Source organism: Eretmochelys imbricata, chromosome 4 (genome assembly GCF_965152235.1).
Source record: "Eretmochelys imbricata isolate rEreImb1 chromosome 4, rEreImb1.hap1, whole genome shotgun sequence".
In the NCBI taxonomy this organism is placed as follows: Eukaryota; Metazoa; Chordata; order Testudines; family Cheloniidae; genus Eretmochelys; species Eretmochelys imbricata.
The window spans coordinates 56,150,772-56,164,933 of record NC_135575.1 but is presented as its reverse complement, the minus strand read 5'-3'; positions in this window follow the sequence as shown (position 1 = coordinate 56,164,933).

Sequence of the window (14,162 nt, the reverse complement as noted above, 5' to 3'; positions counted from 1 at the left end):
CTGTTCTCACTAGACAGAAGAAATGTATAGTATTTTGAAGCTGCAGAGCAGCCGGGCGTAAGCCATGCAGGAAGCCAAAAGAAGATCTTTCTCTCCCTGTCACAGGGATATTTACAATGCCTCCTCTTCAGGTGGGCAGTTGAGGGAAACGGGTAGATGAAGATGTTCAAACTTCTTTCAGCACTTCCCTCAGTTCCTGCTGCCTTTGACTTTCTACTCTTTCCAGCAGCCTATCCCTGTTACATCTTTCCTCTCATTAGTTAATGATGGTCTTTCAGGCCAGTGAGGGCCTCTCATCACAATGTGCTATTTGGCATCTCAGAATCTCCTGGACTCTGCTATTTGCAGGATGTGTTACCTAATAGGCTTTCAGATGCTTTGTCTCATACATTATTAATAGGGCAGCTGCTGCCATGTTCCAGTAATTCTGGGGTCTCTCAAGCCTCATAATTGTTACAAATGTAACTATTTTAAAAATGTGTTACCATATAGCTGAATGCAACGTTAAAATGGTGGTTCAATTGGCTGGAATGGACAGGAGATGGCTGGCTGGACAGGGGATTCAGTACTACTAAGCTATTACAGTTTTTAAAGTGCTTTGAGAAATCAGAGGGTCTGAAAGCAATAGTTTTCACAGCTTTCTGAGACTAAGACATCTATGAGTGTAGGAGTATTATGGAATTCCATTCTCACTCTGAGTGAATGCATTCAGATATTTTTAGTGTGTCTCTCTAAAGGATGTCAGAATGTGTTGATTTAATTTGCCAGTTGAAGTAGTATGAACAAGTTAGGCTTCTGTAGGCTAGAGTAGAGCTGAACAAATAGGAAATAAATTCTGAGAATTCCTTTTGAGAATTTCTGACTGACATAGTTTTGTGTGTGCTGTGATGGGGTTCCACCAGGGTGCGACTTGGAACTGGTGTACCAGGTACCACTGAGCCTGCCTGACCCACCAACCTGGGCTCCCTTTACACTGTATTGATAAAGCAAGCCAGCCAAGCCCTCCCTCAGGCTTCAGACTGCACTTAACCAGCACAGGAAGGGACACGCCCACTTGCAGCTATACACACAGATGCTGAGATCAGCTCTGCATGGGAAGACTCAGCTAAGGGACTGCCCAGTACTCAACTGCACACCACCCTTTATAGTGTAAACCCCAAATTATACCATGTTGCACTGCCTAGAGAAGTGTACAGTGTAAGCCCATTAAAATTTGCCCCCTCCCTCAATGTGGAGAGAGAGATATGCAACAGCCTTCTGCCCCAAGTTGTTATTTCCACACACACTGGTTTTAGACCAAACAAAACAAGTTCATTACTACAAAAGAGAGAGTGTAAGTGATAGCAAACAGATCAAAGCAGATTACCTTTGTAAATAACAAAACTACAAACTGAGTTTAACACTCTAGATAGGTAAGATATGAATTAGCAAATTCCCACCCTGAGTGATAAACAGGCTGCCAGATTCTTAAGGCACAAGCTATCTTGACTTTCCAAGGTTTTCATACACAGGCTAAAAATCCCTCTCGCCTGGGACCATCACTTCCCACAGTTCAGTTCTTCGTTCCTCAGGTATTTCCAGGTGTCTTCTTGTTGGGAGAGTGAGGTCCCCTCATGATGTCATTGTCCCCTTTTTATATCATCTTCCCACTTGCTGGAAAGCTCTTTTCTGTGACCTGGGTTAAACAGTTCCCATTGTGTTGTGCTATCTCAGAGAGGTTTCTGTTGTACACAGTTCCTATGGTAATCCTTGTGCTTGTGTGCATTTCCTCAGTAAGCCATTAACATTGTTTGGCCTTTTTACTGTTGTACCTGAAAGGCTGCTTGTGAGTGTTTTCAACCTCACATTTTCAGTAACACACACATAGCCAAACATCATAACTTCACATATGACGATAGTATGTACAATTCAACGAGATATTACTGCCTAGCAGATCAAGACTTTTAGAATGATACCTCACAAGGCATACTTTGTACAAAACATATCCTAATTACATGACAGTGGTGAATATTGGATTGCCATGGAGCCACATGTGCTTGTTCCTTTTTTTGTATTTATTTTCTACATATATTCTAGCAAATAAGATTTATTATTGTGAATCCTTACAAAAAGAATTTTAATTTCAACATTTACAGGAAGCAGATTTCAAACTGCATAACTACTCAACAGTATGAAATTCAAATTGCCACTTTCACACTCCCAGATAAATAGACACATGAAACTTCAGTTAACATGGTAACTGCCATTAGCTTCAACTTAAGTGGTTGCAGCTTGTTTGGGGAGAAAATTTTAAAGTAACTGAGTTATTTTCAGATCATAGTAATATTTTTGGTCATGGTTCTTGCAGTGAGTGCACAGAATGGTATTGACCCACGGAATCATTAGGTTTTGATGAGTCAGTAATATATTAATGAAACCATTTTAAAGTAAGCTGTGGCATGATAGATTGTGATTATTTATTTGGAGTTAACAGCAGTGTACCTTGTTAACTGAAGATTTTCCTGTCAAATGTAACTGTTAAAATACATCTCTAAATATGCCTACTGAACGGATTGCAATAGTGCATTAAGATACTTCTCAAAAGACTGACTTGAAATCTTTGTATATGGGCATAAAAGTCAAATCAAAAGGGGGAAGATGACTTTAGCCTTCCATTATTTAGATGTTTTTCTTTTCACCACTTTGGTTAAATATGTACTTATTTTGGATTTGAAATGTGAGTCCTGCATTGTGAGCTCTGATCTGAAAAGTGAGGTTCCCCTTCAGGGCCTGGAAGATTTGGAATTTTCAGATGACTACAAAATCCCAGCTAACATTGTTTCTAAGACGGCAGGCTATGCTTTTGTAGTCATGCTTATCTATCAGCTGGTTAGAAATCATTTGCTCTTCCTGATTGCTCTAAGTGTGACCTAATGGTCAGGGGGAAATATGCAATGGTCTCATCTGAGATGCTTAGACAGAGCTTGCTTTAAAAAGTAAACTCGCTTGGCATTATCAGAAGGCACTATTTTGAAATTTTTAGTATAATGGTGGGTCTTGGAGCTTCACATACATGTAACTATTTTAGTTGTCAGAGGTTACAGCAGAATTGTTTTCAAAGCCTTCAAGCACTAGAATATGAGATCTCTACAGTAACATATTAGCAATGTTGGCTACGTGGAGGTCTGAATTCACACCCATTCAGATCAATACATCCTTTGCTATTAACTTCATTAGGAGGAGATGCATCCTAGGTAAACTGTCTCAAAACCTGGAAGTAAATCCCTGTACAAGGAAATAAATGAAAGACTTTTTTTGTTCTTAGCTAATTAATTTAATTGTTCTAGTGAGTTCAGGTCAATTAAATATTATTTCAGTGATTCTTTTGAAAAGAAAAAGGGCCATTGTTTAGTTACATATGATAACAAACACTATAGTAATGAAGCAATTTTAAGCATGGTCAGTATTCCAGCATGAACAGCGTTTTCTTTGACCTTTTAAGGGACTTCAGCTGGAAATGACATTCCACGAAGGTTACCAGCATCAAACTATGCTGTTTATGTGTCACATTAAAGCTCAGTGTCTTTTGGTCTGTGAAAGGTGATTAGTGTCTCTCTCTTTTTGATCAGTTTTAAAATGTCAGCTACAACAATACATGAGATGACAATTTAGAACAATACCCTTTCTGACAGCTTCATTAGTTTTGAGGAGATGAACAGATTGTTGACCTAGAAGGTCCTGAAAGTTCAAGAATATAAACTATTTTAAACAGGGTTATTTCAAAATTACCTTTACACAGTTTTGCTAGAGCTATCAGCAGGGCACCACCAGTACGCCATTTGTCATGCAATAAGTGTTGGTTCTTGCTTAATCCTCTGGCTGGTCTTTGTAGCCAGAGAGTTCTGCCACTTGAGAGGTACTCCCTCAGTTAAAGAGGATAGGGGATATAGCTCACTTCTTAAGGATGTTTGGAATATGGGTCCTGCAGAGTGAATTACTGGTGTTGCACAAAAACCGTTCCAGTAAAGTGAGTGGATCCGCTAGAGCTCTTACCCCACCACTCTTTGATTGCACCTTTCCTAAAACTCTTTATTTTACCTTTCTGGGATCTCTGTATTTGGTGTTAATGACGCATAGTCTTTCCCTTCCCTCTCATAGTCTGATCCCCTCTTTCTCCTAATGAAGAGATTAAACTTTGTTACCTCTTGCAGCTCCTGTGCTATTACATTTCTATTTTTTTTAATATCCAAAATGGCTTAATCTCTAACAGCAGCTCTTACTTCAATCGCTCATTTAGCTGTTGATCCAGAACACCCATCTCTCTGATAAGTGTTCCAGGTGGGCTCTCTTCTCCTTTAACCATCATCTACATGCAGATTACTCAGCAGTTTCCTATCAAGTGTGTGCTGGTTAGGAAATGTAATTATCAAATGGCTAAAAGTGATTGACCTGGATTGCAGAATTCCATTTTCTCTCTTGATTAAAAGTATATCTTTCTCTAATTTTCTCTGACCTGGAGGTGTTCTCCATTCTACCCTGCTTTAGGCATGTCAAAGAGCTCTTTTAGCAAAGGAGTGAGCTCTGACACAGTGGCAGCACTGATATTTTACTTTCCTCACACCTTGGTTTCGGCATCTACACTTGGTCCTTTTTTTAGATCTACAACTCATTTATCTTTGATGTTTTCATGGCTCCTAACACAGCTGGTCCCTAATCCTGTTTGGGGGCCTGCGGGTGTCACTTCAGTACAAATAATAAATAGATATTAAATAAATAATAATAATACCCTCTTTGAAAGTAATCTGACCTTTTCTGATTACTTCACACACAAAGGAGAGGAGTGGAGAGGAGGCTAACTGTAATGTTAAAGTTTTCCCCCATTAATTTATCTTGGAAAATCTTTCAGGTATTGTTTGTGGAACTGATCAAAACTGAATCAGTTGGTTTACCCTTTGTCAAGCTCTGATTCGTGTAAATTAAAGCCTATAAGAAAAGAAACATGAATCTCTTCAGTCTGATTGATCTTAAAGGGTTTTTGGGTATATGCTCGAATATCAGCATTTGTTATAATAATTTAGTTGGTCCAGTGTTGGTCTGCCTTTTCATTTTTAGATGCTATTTTAATATATTACCAGAATCTCATCAGGGTTTAGCTGATTGCCATATCTGGGGTCGGGAAGGAATTTTCCTTCAGGGCAGATTGGAAGAGGCCCTGGAGATTTTTTGCCTTCATCTGTAGCATAGGGCACGGGTCACTTGCTGGAGGATTCTCTGCTCCTTGAAATCTTTAAACCACGATTTGAGGACTTCAATAGCTCAGACATAGGTGAGAGGTTTTTCTCAGGAGTGGGTGGGTGAGATTCTGTGGCCTGCATTGTGCAGGAGGTCAGACTAGATGATCATAATGGTCCCTTCTGACCTTAATATCTATGAATCATCACGTCTTTGTCCCCTCTCTGACACTTGCTACAGTTGCTACATACAGGGTACACAGAGGTCTGTAAGAGTGTACAGCAATCTGCAATGTCATTGCCAAAATATTTATTAGGAAGCTGCTAAAGAGCAATCTTAATTGTGATTAGCTCTTAGGTGCATGACTTCCTCATTGTAGTCACCTTTGTAATACTATTGTTGTAATTTTTAACAACATCTATATTGTAGTAGCACCTATAGGCCAACCAGGTCTGAGCCCACTATGTGAGGTGCTGTACATACGTACAGTCCCTATGCTGAAGAGCTCACAATCTAAAAGATATCAAATAGAACATCTCATCTTCCTGAAGAAAGGTGCCTGTGCCTTCCAAAGGAAAATAATTTAATATACTACTTAGGTTATGTATTTTTTATTTCTGGTTGCTTTATTTTGGGAAAGAATTTACTTTCTTTGGCAAACCTAACATATATGATGATGGTGTGTGTGTGTGATGACACAGACATGGGGATGAGGGAAGAGAAGAACTTAGTATAAACTATTTCTTTCCTTATTAGAGAATTGCTCTCAAGAAATAATTTTCTTTCCATCCAAGAAATTCAGACTAGTGGCTTCCTCAGAACTTCTTTCAACAGTGCTTATCTTGTTATAATGTATTGTGCATTCATAGTGAAGTGAAATACCACCTCCTTAGTTGATTGCTACCAGAATATAAGTGTTTATGCAGAAGAATGATGCTATTGTTCCAAAGTTGGATATTGTGGACAGTGCACCCAGCTAAAAAGTTTCCAGCCTGGAAATCAGTTGGAGCTCTTATTTTAATATACAGTTTATTTCCTCTTTTGGCAGTGGTGGTCAACCTCCTTTCATTTCTTGCTTTCAGACTAAATGATTGTGCCTTTAAGAACCAGTAGAATACTTTATATTTGGAGAACCTAAAATAAATGACCACAGAAGCCTGTGGTATAAAAAGCAATGAAGTAAAAGGTGAAAGTTTACTATGAGTGTCCTATCTGCTTTTTCTCTCCTTTTCATTTAACACTAGATCCTGCAATCACTCTGTTTTAAATGTAATGGCAAATCTGTGAACAGCATTCTTGTGAGATTGGGCCTTCATTACAGTAATCCTGTGATGATTGCTGGAGATATATTAAAAAAAAAGTGAAGGGGCAATGATACCTTAACTTCTGCTTTCTCTTACTCTAGTAGAGTGGTTTTCAACATTTTTTCATTTGTGGACCCCTAAAAAATTTCAAATGAGGGATGTGGACTCCTTTGGAAATCTTAGACATAGTTTGTGGACCCCTAGGGATCTGCAGACGGCATGTTGAAAACAACTGCTATATTATGAGATCACTAAAGCTGGGGCAGTCAATAGGTGGACTGCAGGCGAAATCCAGACTGCCAGATGCTTTTGAATGGATCTTGAAATCTTTTTTTAACTTATTATCATTATTGCTATTTTTTTAAATTATTTTCTCTGAAATCTGGACCTTGAGTTTACCTTAACCAAGAAATTTGGCCCCTGAGGGAAAAAAAAATTACTTCTGCACTAAAGTATCAACATGTGCCAAATCAATTACAACTTTGGAATATCTGTGTGTAAATCCATTTTTATGTTAATGTATACAGTGATTTCATAAGCCTGTAATCACTTTACATAATCTTTCTCCTCTCCCAGTTGTTCTTCCCAGTGAAATGAATCCCCTCCAGGGCAGAACAGGAGTGTCATTATCAGTGATGCCAGCCACTTTACAGTGTAGGGACAGGAAGTGAAGATAATTAAAAAAATCTAAACCTACCACTTAAGTTCTGCTTTACTATCACTATTTAAGTCATGATCTAGCCCTTTATAGATTTCCTCATGCTGATACACACGTTCTCTTCAGGTGCCCAACAGGAGTGTGGAGGTATTTTCTTTATAAGAATGAAATTATTGTTTTGTTTATTTTATTTTGTATACAGAACATATGGCTCTACTAAAGTGATTAGCATAAACACACACCAGTAGTTTTCTAAGTGGACTGAATTTAGAGCATTTATCTAGTGCGCCATATTCTCTCTTTTACAGTTTGAAGTGACAGCCTTGTTTTGAGCAAAATTATGGCCTAACTTACATCAGCATGTTAGAGAGCATAAGAGGATAAGCGGCACACCTGCAGGTAGGAAGTAGACTTGTGTACACACTCTGCACAGAAGGAATTGTGCATTGTGCTCAGTACTGCAGAGGCTGAACAGCAGGCCAATGACAGAGCCAGATGCAATATGCAAATAAAGGCAGAGATCCATGCCAGAAGGGTCTGGTCATATAAATGACATCTCCTCTCCCAAAGAACAAAACAAAAAACAAAAAGCAGCAGAACATGCAGCACCAGCATGTAGTAGATGGTGCAGCACCCCAGTTGTAAACTGCACTGGCTGAACAGCTGGAGCAAGTCACTGTGCATGCAGCATTGCAGCTGGAACGCAATGGCCAGAGAGGGGTGCCTCAGTCACTGGACCCCAGATATTCCCTTGCTACTAACACAGCTTAGCACCATAAATAAGCATGGCTTCCAAGATTGAACTGTGTGGCACACTGCTCAACCCAAGATTCCAGTGTAGCAGGCAACAGTAAGAAGTAGTGTAGCACTTGGCAAGTCACAATACTAAATACGTCTGTGTTAATTCCTCTGCGCTAGGGAAGACCTGCCTCCTCCCTACACATGTGGTGCATACTGCTGAGCTACAATGTAGGCAGGGGCCTCCATGGCTGTTGGTGACAGCTGCAATGTTCGATTATGGTCTTGCCCTTTTATTCATGGTATTTTTTCAGATAGCGGAAATCTGGCATTTGGAAATGGAATAGTTTGTGATCTGATCAAGTTTTAGGCACCCACTATTGCCCATAACAGATGAAAAGACGTTACAAAATATAATTTTCTGAAGTATTGCAAATGCCAACCAAAGTGAGCAGTGAGTGTTCTGGGATAAAAATTTTGTGGTATTGAGAATGGTAATTTGAACTGACTTTGTTCTTTTCCCATGTAAAAGTGTATGGAACAGCAGGCATCACATCTCTCTCACGCTCATTCCCCCCTTCCCTTCACCACAAATGTATAGCATTTCTCCAAAGCAGCCTTTGTTTTCTGGCATATGCTTGCCTGGCTTTAATGTTAGACTCTGCAGTGATACTTAACTGTTTCTTAAGATGGTAAGGTTTATATTAGTTCCAAAGTTCTATGAATGATGGTGACTTTCTGATTAACATACCAGCTGACTACTTAAGGTGATCATAGTTTAAAACATTGTTTCTCCACTGCACATATCACAAGGATTGCTCTTAATGTCCCCAAGCCAAACTGATACAACCCCACTTTCTGCTACTTTTTTACATGAACTATAGATGGGGGCCGTGCTCCCACTGCTAACTACAGGCATCACCCTTTAAAATGGTAGCTGTTTTATATACTATGCATTTCTGCTGAACTAGGTTACTGTAGTATCCAGTTGTGACTGGCAGGAAGAAGCCATGTATGTCTGTATTCTCTCTCTCTCTCACACACACTCACACTCACACTCACACACGTGTGCGCGTGCACTCTCACACACTTACTTCCTCCCAGAGGGATAGGGGCAGCTGTATGGTGCCTGTTACTCAAAGAGAAAAAAGTGTATCTGATTGGGTGGATGGTCCAGCTGCACAGGGTATGTCTTCACTGCAGAGTTTACCCAGGTCAAGCGAAGCGCAGCTGTGAACATCTACACTGTCAAGTCATACTCACGTAGCTGCGTCCACACTGGCACTGCATTAACCCAGGCTAGGAGTCCCGGTGGCGTATCCCAGGGTTCTTAGTGCTGCACTAAGCTGCGTTGTTCTGTGAATTGTTCTCCCAGAAAACACTGTGAAACATGTCTGTCCTTCCCAGGCCCTGTGTAGAGGGGTACTTAGCCCACCAACACCATAAGTAAAGCACTTCTGGTTCTTCTGATTCCGCACTTCTGTCCATGTCCTCAATTTCAGCTGGTATCGAGGCATTGATCCAGCTCAGGAAAGTGACCTGTTCCAGCTGTTAGCACTGTTAGTGCAATGCCTGTTTCCACAATTGGCAGCAGAGAGAGGGCATGAGACACGGTATAAGGCATTTTGGCAGTCGTTTGTCACCCTCCTTGGTGAGGAGATCATACCAGCCACATGCAGACATGGCAGAGTGGAGACAGCTGACTAGTAGATCTGGAATAAGGCCAAGTGAAGAGTAGTGGGACTACATCATCATGCAGAACTGGGATGACCAGCAATAGCTCCAGAACTGCCTCATGAGGAAGGCCACCTTCATGAAGTGGTATGAGGAGCTTTCCCTGACCCTTCAGTATGAGGACATGCAGATGTGGGAGGATATACAAATCCAGAAACTGGTTGCTATTACCATCTGGAAGCTGGCTACCCCAGACTGCTACCGGATCTTAGCTAACCAGTTCGGTATTGGCAAGCAAACACTTGGTGCTGTGGTGATGGAGGCTTGTGAGGCAATTATTGCTGTGGTTTACCCACAGGTGGTAGACGTGTCTGCTCCTCCCCCAGGGAGGAACCAGAAAGGTACTACTTGCTCATTATTCAAGCCTTTGTCCCAGCCGTGGCAGGAGGTTCACGAACACCAACATGGGACGTACTAGCAATTGCATGATGCCAGGTGCTCAGAAGGCTTGGCATTTATCTGTTTGGGCAAAAGAGAATTTATTTCCTCCAGACAACACAGATATCAATGAGGTATCTGTACCCGCTGATATTTTAGGAGACCCAGCCTATCTTCTGCTGTCCTGACTCAGAAAGCCCTCCTCTGGTGTGAGAGCATTTAGCCGGCTGAGCAGTTGCCGGATGATGGAGGAGTGTACGTTTGGCCAACTGAAGGCACGATTGTGTTGTATAGTAGCCCATTTGGATGCCAGTGTGGGTAGGCTATGCATTGCACAACATGTGGGAGGAAAAAGGGGAGATCTTTCACTAGGAGCGGGTTGAAGAAAATGTTGGTTTTACAGGCCTGGTACAGGCAGCCCAAAAATGCCCCTCTGATCACTGGGGCCAGGACAGCAAGAGAAGTAAGGAATGCCTTGTGTGCCCACAACCTTGCATTGTATGGGGGAAATGAAAGGGAAATGTGAGGGTTTATCCGTTTATCTATTGTTATGATGAGACTTTATTAACAGCTTTGGTTTAAATATCCTGCCTCTTTGTTTTCTAAGCACTCACACGCAGAACAATATGTTAGTGCAGTACAGTGAACAGTATAATATTGAGTGATGACAGAGCTCAAGAGTCTAACGCATGGTAATCTAGAAGTATACATGCATCTTGAAAGAGACAATGCGGAATAGTGCTACTGCTTGGAGCACGCCAGCAGAATACCAGAGAATTGATTGACAAAGAAAAGCATTTCTTTTGTTTATTTAGTTTATACTGCATATTGTGGAAGGATAATTTTACAGTGTTAGTGGAATAGAAATTGTTAGTCATGGAAACAAAACAACATTTTATGTACTCCCTCTGTATTTTTATTTCTTTGAAAATGAAGTTTAAATGTTGAAGAATAAAATCAGTGAAATGTGTGTTTGATGGCAGTTTGTACTGTAAACCAGTTTCATATATGGACCACAATATTTTGTAAAATGTATAGACATATTTTAGAGCAATGCCTGTTTTCAGCCATTCATCACCCCCCTGCCCCCTTCACATCAGTCACTTTGAACATCCCTGGGTATCTTTTACACATAGCGTACATGCATTTTTTCTTGGCTTAATATGTATCAGACCATTTTCTCTGTATATGTCTTAGGTGTTTTTTTTTTAATTCCTAATCAACCTTCTTCATTAAGCTATCATTGTGCATGGGTGGACTTAGCAGAAATGGGGCCATTGTGGGGATGAATGACTCAGGCTTTTGAATGATGAGTCAATGGTCACATGAATAGATTCATATACTTTTGGCATGCAATTCCAGGCTGCTGCTTTTCAGTTCACTAAGTTTTCCGTCATTTCCAGAATTAAGTATAGGGTAGTGTTGAAAAGTAATCTAAACCTCTGCCTGTGTGTGTGCATGTGTGGCTGGCCTTGGGCATCAAGGATAAGGGGGAACTATGTTGTATGTCCCCTCCCACGTTATATGTTACACATCTGGTTAAGAATACACTCCTACAGGACATGTCAGGGTTGTTTTATACAAACTATTTTCTATAGAATATTTCAGTTCTATTAAATGGCTGCATTTATGCATACATTTGCATTCTATGCAGTAGAATGTTAGTTTCCTGAACCATACTGTATTTTTGTATATCAAAAGAATGTTAAAGAATCTTGGAGAAAGCAGCCACAAGATATTGGATTTCTCAGGGATAGAGCCAATACAACAATTTTAAGGGCAAGAAAGCAGTGGACATCTGTGGAATTTTCCATATTGCAAACAGGATGAAGTGAGCTGTTCCCAGTCTCTTGTTTTGACTCCACAAAGTTTCACAACATGCCTTCTGAGAGGTGTTTTTTGTTTGTTTGTTTTTTTAAACCTTTTAACCAGACCATTTGTGTGGGTGATTGGGTGATATGCTAAGGTTCAAAGTGATACATTTGAATGAGATCCCAAGCTTCTAGTATTAGACAAGGCATAGGTTAGTGCCATCAGTGAGATCTTCATGGGATAGCAGATCTCAAGAGAAGTCCTCTATAGAGTTCTTTGGCAATGATCTGGGCAGGCGCTCACCTCAGTGGTATGGCCTTAGGATAGCGAATGGTGTAACTGACCACCACTGGGGTGAATTGGTGTCCCCTAAGAGTCCAATAATGTTTATCTCTATGTGCTCAAAGGGCACTAGGGGAATCCCGAAATTTCCTTTTGCTGCCACATGTTGGCATTCTGATCAGGAGGCGCAGAAACTGATGGTCTTGTGAACCCCAAGACAATAAGATTTGGCTTGTGCATGTTACTACGTGTTGTCTCTTTCTAGGTAGTCTGAACAAGACAGAGCATGAGCTATGGCAGGATCTCTGGTTGGATATCTGTTGGTGCTGAGAGCTGGTGGTATACTAGCTTGTCTGCAGTCTGACTCTACCTAACAGAGCAAATGCCTTTGTTTCAAAGTGGGGAAATTGCAAAATTTGGAATTGCAAAATTCCAGGTGATGGACCCATTATAGTTAGCTGTGGATAGACCTCTTTTTCATGTTGTTACTACATCAGATCATAAGATCCTGACAAGAGTTCTGAGGTGAGGTTTGGTAAAGATGTAACACCATGGCTAGTTTCAGCATTCTTGGGGGATTTTACAAACTGACCTGAAAATAAAACTGCCTACTTTCCTCTCTGACTTTTCTGGGATGAAGAATGGGTGTCGTAAATTTTGAGGGAGTCTTGTCAAGGGTAAAATTTTCAACCGTGCCTAAGTGACTTAGGTACTTAAGAGCCCCAAATTCACTAACTTACAATGAGACTTAGGCACTTTTGAAAATGTTACCTCAAATCTTCAATCACTATTTCCCAGCCTTGCTATCATCTGGTTCAGCCCCATCAGTGTTTGAAACCATCCTAACGATGATCCAAGGTACCTTGCTAGCAATCTCAATCCCGACCTTCACTGCTTTGATCAGGATGCTCGTAGAGATAAGACTACATGGACACAAGTGATCTGCACAGGATCTATACCAGGTTGGTGTTTTGGGCACAGCCAGAGTCTAACTCAGACATGAGTTACTTCTGAGACTACCAAATCTTCACTGGGTCTACATAGACTTGATGTCATCCTTTTTTTTTCCCCCTGCCCAACTGGTCAGCTCTCAAAAGCCTCTGTCCACTATTCCATACAATCCCATAACTAAAACAGTTAGTCAAATGGATCTCTTTGGTCTCTGTAATCTGACAGTTACTTTTGTAATTGGCCAGTGGAAGGTTCCCTGGTAGGACTCTGAAATCGCTCTGAGTATCTGTCTGTTTTCACCTGTCTCCTCTGATAGCCTAATGGTTTTTTCCCCCATCATCTCTGATGGCTCATCATATTTCCAGGGGACTGGACCCTCCTTTCAGGATTGGTATCTGGGTTGAAGTGACTTGTAAGTTCAAGTCAGAGCATGTTGTTCATTGCCTGGAATGCTTCTGACACAGTGCCAGCTTATGCTGATGACCCAGTCTTGCACATTCCCTGGAAGGATGTACAGGTATTTCCCTAGAACAGTAGATTCCCTGAGCTATTCACAGTCCGGTGTCACAGGATAGACTTGCCCTTTAGGGGTTGGGTGATGGCTTGAGATCAGGACCTTGCGAGGAATAATTGTGACTGGAATTTGCATTGCCAACTTCAGCTATTTCATACTCCTTACCAGATTTGTTGTTCAGGGCCTTGTAAACTGCTTTACGTCATCCTTCAAGAAGGGTGCAATTCAGGTTGGCTGTGTCTATCTGGCCCACTGGGATGCGATAACCACTCTTTCAAACATAATAAAGTAGGCCTCCAAATCAGATAGGGTGGTGCTGGTAGTTATAGACATGTCAGTGAGTTGGGGATCTTTTAAAGCAGTGGCTCCAGAAATTGCTGCTGAGTAGCTCTTTGGCTCTGTTGCCATTACATCATCCATTTCATGAGGTGGTCTTCATGTAGAGAGGTTGTCCATATTCAGTACTAAGTACTTTTAAGTACTTTCAGTACTAAGATGTGGTAGGACCAGTGTTAGAGTGTCTAGCAATAGATTTCACTGGCAATCCAGATTTAAAAAGAAACCTCAAGATACTGTCTGG